The sequence below is a fragment of the Rhinoderma darwinii genome, chromosome 3, assembly GCF_050947455.1.
Source record: "Rhinoderma darwinii isolate aRhiDar2 chromosome 3, aRhiDar2.hap1, whole genome shotgun sequence".
Taxonomy (NCBI): Eukaryota; Metazoa; Chordata; class Amphibia; order Anura; family Rhinodermatidae; genus Rhinoderma; species Rhinoderma darwinii.
In genome coordinates, this window is record NC_134689.1 from 424827029 (window position 1) to 424836739 (window position 9711).

Here is a 9711-nt window from a genome sequence, read left to right on the forward strand (position 1 = left end):
TTTATGCATTAACAACTGTTCTGTAAAGGATCTGCCAGGCACAACTTCTGTGTATACACCCATAGGCAATCAGTCTGCACCTGAGTCTATGTCTCTGAGACTGACTCCAGCTTCCACCCCTCAGGCTGGCAGGCTTAGGAGAGCCTATCGCAGCCTGGCCAGACGGAGCTAGCTCCCGCCCTCTGTCTATTTATACCTGCCTTTCCTGTTCCTCCTTTGCTTGTGATTCTTCTCGTGTGGTTTCCTGGCCCAGCTACAGCTTCTAACTATTTGATCCTGCTCCATACTGACCCTGGCTTACTGACTACTCTCTTGCTCTGCGTTTGGTACCTCGTACACTCCTAGTTTGACTCGGCTCGTTCACCACTCTTGTTGCTCACGGTGTTGCCGTGGGCAACTGCCCCATTTCCCTTAGCTTTGTTTACCCTTGTCTGTTTGTCTCGTGCACTTACTGACCGTAGGGACCGCCACCCAGTTGTACCCCGTCGCCTAGGGCGGGTCGTTGCAAGTAGGCAGGGACAGAGTGGCGGGTAGATTAGGGCTCACTTGTCCGTTTCCCTACCCCCATCATTACATGTTCGCAGTTTTTTGGTAATTGGGATAATGGCCAGCAAGATTGGAGGTTTTCTTCAGTGCACAGTTTGCCATATGTATGCACGACTGGAGCCGGAGTTCCAGGTTGAATACCTCTGTGGCAAATGTGAGCATGTTGGTCACCTGGAAGCTCGCATTAGAGATCTGGAGGAGCAAAATGCAACACTGAGGGCAATAGACAATCTTGAGCTAAGCATGCTGCTCACGGAGCATGCAGTTAGTGGGTTAGAACTGGAGGGTGAAGACATGGGTGAGCAGGATCAGGCAAGTAGCTGGGTTAATGTAGTTAGGGGCAGTAGAAAGGGGTTAAAGAAAAGGAAGGCCGATCCGGTTTCTGACATTCCAAGCAAAATTGCCAAGTTGGGTGATGATTCGAGGGTGTCAGTATCAGAAATGGCAGCCCTAGTGGATACTGATCTCCCTAACAGCCGGGATAACAGCCCAGCTAGTAGTCGGCGGGATGGCAATGCAGGTAAGCCAAGGCAATTGATAGTCGTAGGGGATTCTATAATCAGGAAGACGGATAGAATAATTTGTCGCCAAGACCACCTCAACCGAATGGTTTGCTGTCTCCCTGGTGCCAGGGTTCGGCATGTGGTGGAATGGGTGGACAAATTGCTAGGACGGGATGGTGATGATCCAGCTGTCGTGGTCCATGTCGGTACCAACGACAGAATAAATGGTAGGTGGAGAAGCCTTAAGAATAATTTTAAAGAACTAGGCTACAAGCTGAAGGGAAGGACCTCCAAGGTTGTATTCTCAGGAATACTGCCTGTGCCATGCGCATCACAGGAAAGATAGTGGGAGCTCAGGAAATTAAATGCATGGCTTAAGTCTTGGTGTATAGGAGAAGGATTTGGGTTCCTAGAGCACTGGGCTGACTTTTCATTGGGGTACAAACTGTATTCTGCAGATGATTTGCACCTAAATGGAAGGGGGTCCGCTGTGCTGGGGGAGAGAATTCTAGCTGGGGTGGTGGAGTATTTAAACTAGGGCTGAGGAGGGAGGTCAATGTAGAAAAAATAGGGGTAGCCAGTTTAGAGAGGGGTCAGACTATATTAGTGGGGGGAGAAACAGAATGTGGGGAGAGGACTAGACAACAGGATAAGGAGATCCTTTGTTACAAAACAGCAGTGTAAATAAAAATGCCCAAATAATATCAAATCACATTTCTGAAAATAAAAGTGAAAAACTGAAAAACAAGTTAAAGTGTATGTTCACAAATGCCGGAAGTCTAGCAAGCAAAATGGGGGAACTGGAGGCCTTGGTACTGGAAGAAAATATAGATACAGTTGGTGTTGCTGAAACATGGCTGGACTCTTCACATGACTGGGCTGTAAATCTACAGGGTTTTACACTGTTTCGGAAAGACAGGACAAATAGGAAAGGAGGTGGTGTATGTCTGTATGTGAGAAGTGATATGAAGAGACAATAGTGGGTGAATACTGTGAGGAGGTTGAAACCTTGTGGGTGGAACTAGAAAGGGAGGTAAACACTGAAAAAATTACTTTTGGTGTAATCTATAGACCCCCCAATATAACTGAGGAGATGGAAGGTCAGCTATATAAACAGATGGAGCGGGCTGCACAGGCGGGTACTGTAGTGATAATGGGAGATTTTAATTTCCGGGATATTAATTGGTGTCATGGTTCGGCTTCAACTGCAAAGGGTAGACATTTCCTCAACCTGTTGCAAGAAAATTTTCTGGGCCAGTTTGTGGCAGACCCGACTAGAGGTGAAGCTCTGTTGGATCTGGTCATTTCTAATAATGCAGAGCTTGTTGGGAACGTCAATGTTCGTGAAAACCTCGGTAACAGTGATCATAATATAGTTACATTTTAACAAAGGAAGGAAGGATAGGATCCAGCGCTGGGTCGAGTTTAAAATGGATTTTCTGTTCCAAGTTTAATGGCATCGGTTTAAAAGGAAGTCCAGTTGTATATGTCCTGGGTGTGTAAGAAGGTGGAGGTATTGTCCTCGGGGCCTACGCGTTTCGGACGACTGCCGCGTCCTTAAACTTGGCTGTAGTGATTTTGAAAAGCGCGCGCTGTCAGATTTTGTACTGAGTCAGTGAGATCAGCTGATTACTCGTTGCGTGTCAATGTCTATGTTGCTTTGGAACGCAAGCCGGAAGTGGATGTCGGGTTCCGTGTTATGATCTCAGCTATCTGGTAAGTACTAAGGTTGTTCAAAGGACTCGCTTGATCTAGATTTCAATAATTTGTATATTGTATTTGTCCATGTCTGAAACATATATTGAAATGTGTTTATATTTTAATTTGTTTTGACGTTTCAGATTTCTGTTGGGAATGTCAGACAACAACGGTGGCCGGCTTAGTTGGTTACTCGAGCCTGGTATGTCTCCCGAGAACCATCATGAACGTCCTAATCAAGGGTAAGTCGAAAGGTGATGAACACTCATCTTGTGTGGAGGTTGTGAGTGTATTTTGTATTTATATAGGTACTGGGAATGTTTTTAATAAAGTCTTAGTTGAGTGATCACAATTATAACATTAACCCTTAGGACCGAGTTATAGTGGTTACAATTATTATTGATAAGAATGTGTAAAATGACTGTCGATATATGAATGTGGCAGCGCGCTATATGGAAGGATGAGGATCTCGTGGGGAAAGTGCAGGAAGGACACAACTGAGTCTATACGGGGATTCGGAAACATGTATTGAACAAACGAGACTGGGTAGTGTGAGCATTAAAATGTGTACATGACAAAAAGCAAATATTATGCATGCAGCACTGAGTGGATTGTGTACCTTGGAAGATAATGCATGAGTGGTTATATCATGCTTTTTTAGAAATATATATAATGTATAAATGATATAGGTTTATATAGTTATTTGTATAAGTATCTTGCCTGTGTCCTGCGTTTTACGTGTAAAACTGATGGTGCTTTTTATCATTGACCATCTAATATAAGTACATTAATTCTTTTCTTAAATTTAAGCCTTTTGGAAATCTTGTGTTTAATCTGTAAATCCAATAGGCTTCTCTAAGATGGGTTTTATGTTTTATATCACCTCCTCTTTTACACGGATGGATCTTTTCAATGGCGTAACACCGGAAGGATTTGGTTGATCTGTTGTGTTCGGAGATAAAGTGTTTGGACACATTTGATATGTTCAAGATATTTTCATTTCTCACGTAGCTCAGATGTTCCAGAATTCTTATTTTAAATTTCCGATTGGTGCAGCCTACGTATTTTAAGTTGCATTCTATGCACTCAATGATATAAATGACCGATTCAGAATTGCAATTGATGTAGTTTTGTATGTTAAAGTTGTTAGTTTGTGTGGAGTCATTAAAGGTCTTAGCAGTCTTGACGTGGGAACAAGCTTTGCATGGATGCTGGCCACACTTGTAGAAACCTATGGTCTCTAACCATGTTGTTTTTGTTTTTTCATTGGCCGTGAAAAGGGATGGAGACAGAGCATTTCCCAGAGATGAGGCTTTTCTTGCCACTATTCTGCAGCCTCCAGCTAACACAGTGCGCAAAGTGTCATCCTCCATGAGGATGGGTAAGTAATTGTTTACTATTTTCTTAATTTGTGTAAACTGATTGCTTTGTTGCAAAATCAACGTAGGTTGGTTTTCGGTATTCTGTGTTGTGTCTATTATTCTGTTGTGGTGACTCAGAAGTTGGGCTCTTGATTTTTTTGTCATGATGTTGCAGGCCCGGTTGAGTGACCATTGGGGGTAACCTCTCTCATGGAGTCTTGTTTTGATTGCATCTTGTTCTATCTCAAATTGACTTTGAGAGGTACAATTCCTTTTAGCCCGGTGCATTTCACCTACCGGTATGGCTTTGATGGTATGCCTAGTATGGTTGCTGTTTGCATGTAATATATTGTTTGTAGCTGTAGGTTTGCGATGTGTTTTGGTCGAGATGGTTTGACCATTGACACCTTTCAGCTCCAAATCAAGGAAAATTATATTGGTGTCATCAAAATGATAAGTGAATTTGAGATTACAATCATTAATGTTGAGAGTTTCAACAAATTTGGGGATGATTTCTGTGTCTCCTTTCCAAATAATCAATATGTCATCGATATATCTACCGTACCATTCAATGTTGTGGCTGTATGAGTTTTCGGTTGAAAAAATATGGAATTGTTCCCACCAAGCCATGACCAGGTTTGCCACTGAAGGGGAAAACTTGGCCCCCATGGATACGCCTTTAAGTTGCAAGTAATATTTTGTATCAAATTGAAAATAGTTATTAGTAAGGAGAAACATGAGTACGTCTAGTATGTATAATTGAAATTGTTTATCATAGGTACTGTGTTTTGTCAAGTGATAATCAAGGGCAGCATGGGCTATATGGTGTGGAATTGATGTGTATAATGCCACAACATCACATGTCCTAAATTTGTTGCATAACAAATTCTGGGACAAAAAATATAGCTGGCTCACATGTGATGTTGTGGCATTATACACATCAATTCCACACCATATAGCCCATGCTGCCCTTGATTATCACTTGACAAAACACAGTACCTATGATAAACAATTTCAATTATACATACTAGACGTACTCATGTTTCTCCTTACTAATAACTATTTTCAATTTGATACAAAATATTACTTGCAACTTAAAGGCGTATCCATGGGGGCCAAGTTTTCCCCTTCAGTGGCAAACCTGGTCATGGCTTGGTGGGAACAATTCCATATTTTTTCAACCGAAAACTCATACAGCCACAACATTGAATGGTACGGTAGATATATCGATGACATATTGATTATTTGGAAAGGAGACACAGAAATCATCCCCAAATTTGTTGAAACTCTCAACATTAATGATTGTAATCTCAAATTCACTTATCATTTTGATGACACCAATATAATTTTCCTTGATTTGGAGCTGAAAGGTGTCAATGGTCAAACCATCTCGACCAAAACACATCGCAAACCTACAGCTACAAACAATATATTACATGCAAACAGCAACCATACTAGGCATACCATCAAAGCCATACCGGTAGGTGAAATGCACCGGGCTAAAAGGAATTGTACCTCTCAAAGTCAATTTGAGATAGAACAAGATGCAATCAAAACAAGACTCCATGAGAGAGGTTACCCCCAATGGTCACTCAACCGGGCCTGCAACATCATGACAAAAAAATCAAGAGCCCAACTTCTGAGTCACCACAACAGAATAATAGACACAACACAGAATACCGAAAACCAACCTACGTTGATTTTGCAACAAAGCAATCAGTTTACACAAATTAAGAAAATAGTAAACAATTACTTACCCATCCTCATGGAGGATGACACTTTGCGCACTGTGTTAGCTGGAGGCTGCAGAATAGTGGCAAGAAAAGCCTCATCTCTGGGAAATGCTCTGTCTCCATCCCTTTTCACGGCCAATGAAAAAACAAAAACAACATGGTTAGAGACCATAGGTTTCTACAAGTGTGGCCAGCATCCATGCAAAGTTTGTTCCCACGTCAAGACTACTAAGACCTTTAATGACTCCACACAAACTAACAACTTTAACATACAAAACTACATCAATTGCAATTCTGAATCGGTCATTTATATCATTGAGTGCATAGAATGCAACTTAAAATACGTAGGCTGCACCAATCGGAAATTTAAAATAAGAATTCTGGAACATCTGAGCTACGTGAGAAATGAAAATATCTTGAACATATCAAATGTGTCCAAACACTTTATCTCCGAACACAACAGATCAACCAAATCCTTCCGGTGTTACGCCATTGAAAAGATCCATCCGTGTAAAAGAGGAGGTGATATAAAACATAAAACCCATCTTAGAGAAGCCTATTGGATTTACAGATTAAACACAAGATTTCCAAAAGGCTTAAATTTAAGAAAAGAATTAATGTACTTATATTAGATGGTCAATGATAAAAAGCACCATCAGTTTTACACGTAAAACGCAGGACACAGGCAAGATACTTATACAAATAACTATATAAACCTATATCATTTATACATTATATATATTTCTAAAAAAGCATGATATAACCACTCATGCATTATCTTCCAAGGTACACAATCCACTCAGTGCTGCATGCATAATATTTGCTTTTTGCCATGTACACATTTTAATGCTCACACTACCCAGTCTCGTTTGTTCAATACATGTTTCCGAATCCCCGTATAGACTCAGTTGTGTCCTTCCTGCACTTTCCCCACGAGATCCTCATCCTTCCATATAGCGCGCTGCCACATTCATATATCGACAGTCATTTTACACATTCTTATCAATAATAATTGTAACCACTATAACTCGGTCCTAAGGGTTAATGTTATAATTGTGATCACTCAACTAAGACTTTATTAAAAACATTCCCAGTACCTATATAAATACAAAATACACTCACAACCTCCACACAAGATGAGTGTTCATCACCTTTCGACTTACCCTTGATTAGGACGTTCATGATGGTTCTCGGGAGACATACCAGGCTCGAGTAACCAACTAAGCCGGCCACCGTTGTTGTCTGACATTCCCAACAGAAATCTGAAACGTCAAAACAAATTAAAATATAAACACATTTCAATATATGTTTCAGACATGGACAAATACAATATACAAATTATTGAAATCTAGATCAAGCGAGTCCTTTGAACAACCTTAATACTTACCAGATAGCTGAGATCATAACACGGAACCCGACATCCACTTCCGGCTTGCGTTCCAAAGCAACATAGACATTGACACGCAACGAGTAATCAGCTGATCTCACTGACTCAGTACAAAATCTGACAGCGCGCGCTTTTCAAAATCACTACAGCCAAGTTTAAGGACGCGGCAGTCGTCCGAAACGCGTAGGCCCCGAGGACAATACCTCCACCTTCTTACACACCCAGGACATATACAACTGGACTTCCTTTTAAACCGATGCCATTAAACTTGGAACAGAAAATCCATTTTAAACTCGACCCAGCGCTGGATCCTATCCTTCCTTCCTTTGCTACTTCACCGTGTGCCGACACGAGGATCCGAGTGCTACTCTACAAACACACTGGAGTGTGTTAGGTGAGCTGGAGGTTCCCTCCCCAGTTTCTAATAGTTACATTTTACCTATACTGTAAAAAACAAACTGAGAAACCTATGAAGAAAGAGGTCAAGTACACTCAAGATAATATGTAATAGAAAAAACTTTCTTTATTAACAAATAGAAAGACAAACAGTTAAAAATGAGTCATACAGTGTGAAAAGGCGTCAGCCCACACAGAATACATGAAAATATACTGATAATAGTAGGTAACAAGGACCCAGGGTTGAATGTTGATTCAGTGAGCAGCTCAATACATGTTAGCATGTGTATAGGGAATTGGATCAAGTGATTCTAATATCAGTAGCACCATGAGCTGGTATTAACAAATGTGACTAGCAGATATGGGTTAGTATAACATAACAATGTAGCTGAGACTGATTACAAGTAGTGCAACCTGGATCTAGATAACAAAGCAGCCATATGCATTAAGTATGTAAGAAATGGCACGTACCCGGATTCATGTAGCCGCATGGGAGAGACGCCAAGCGCGACGCGCGTTTCGGCAGATGCCTTCGTCCGGGGGTGGCGACCCTCCCTTATATATGGGCATAATTAAAGACAAGTGGTGTCAGTGTGGGTGATGTGGGAGGTTTTTTCTGGCGACAGGCCGGGGGTAGCAAGATGGCTACTGCCCCACTTCCGGTGACCGCGTCATCGAGGCGGACGTGCGCGGACGATGTCTGACAGCGCCGCCCACGTCCAGCCCAGATTGGAGACTCGGCCGAAAGTGAGTGAGCCACTCCCCCACCCCTAGCCAGCGCGCACCTCTCTCACCCTGTACCACCAGACAAGGAGAAGCAGGCTTGTGGGACAGCTAACGATATTTTGGATAGATGTATGTACATGTAAATGAGGGACTTCGGAGACGATGAATGTTAGCTTAATATCGGGAATATGGCACATATGAATATGACCTATGAAAGAGTATAACATGTGAAAGAGACAGAAAAAGAAGAAGAAAACAAGAGAGATGGGAGAAACAGAAAAAGAGGACCTAAGAAAACGCACATGTGTGTGAATATTGGCAAGAAGACGGTCCATGAGAACACTGAGATGATACACTGATGTGTAAATAAGGGACTGAAAAATAAAATAAAATAAAATACTGAATACATAATTAATTAATTATGATGTGAAGGAATTAACAAAATATGTGTAAATAAAGAAATAAATAAAGATAAATACCAGTATATTATATATATATATATATATGTGATAAATCTGCAACTATATAGAAGATAAAAAACACAATGTATATGAGGATTTTATATATATAAATAAATAGTCAGTGATATTCATAATTATCAATACATAAATAATTAAAGTATAAATATATCAATACACTGTTGTGTGGAAAAAATGACATGGTGTGTTTGGATGAATAAAAGAGCATAAAAATAATAAAAATAAATATAAAGATATATGTTAAATGTGTATGCCAGGATGTGATCAATGTGCAACCATGTAATTGGAAAAAAAGAGAGAAAGAGAATGTGGACAAAGATTTTATATATATATAAAGATACATGATCAGTGATATTCATATTCAATACATCAATAAAAGGTATAAATACATACACAAAAAGAAGAACATACACAGACGCACCAAAATACATTACACAACATAAACCAGAGAGAAAGGAATATATGTAGACACTATTAAATATAGGTGCATAATAAATAAAGTCCATAATTATAGTAATAAATACATCAAAAGAATATATATACATATATAGAAGACATACAAAAATATACAGATATATAAAAGACATAAAAAATATATATATCGGATAAAATAAGCAAGTGCATAAGTATCTACATGTCTATATATTAAAATATATATATATATATATATATATATATATATATATATATATATGTATATGTAATAGAGCAATGCATAGGTATCTACATATCCATATATTAGAAATCCATAAATATACATAAGGTCAATAGTGATATATAAAAAACTAAGATACATAATTAATAACAATTACCTATACATTGTCACAAAATTACAATATATATAATACGTAGATATATACACATATATGTATATCTAAAGTG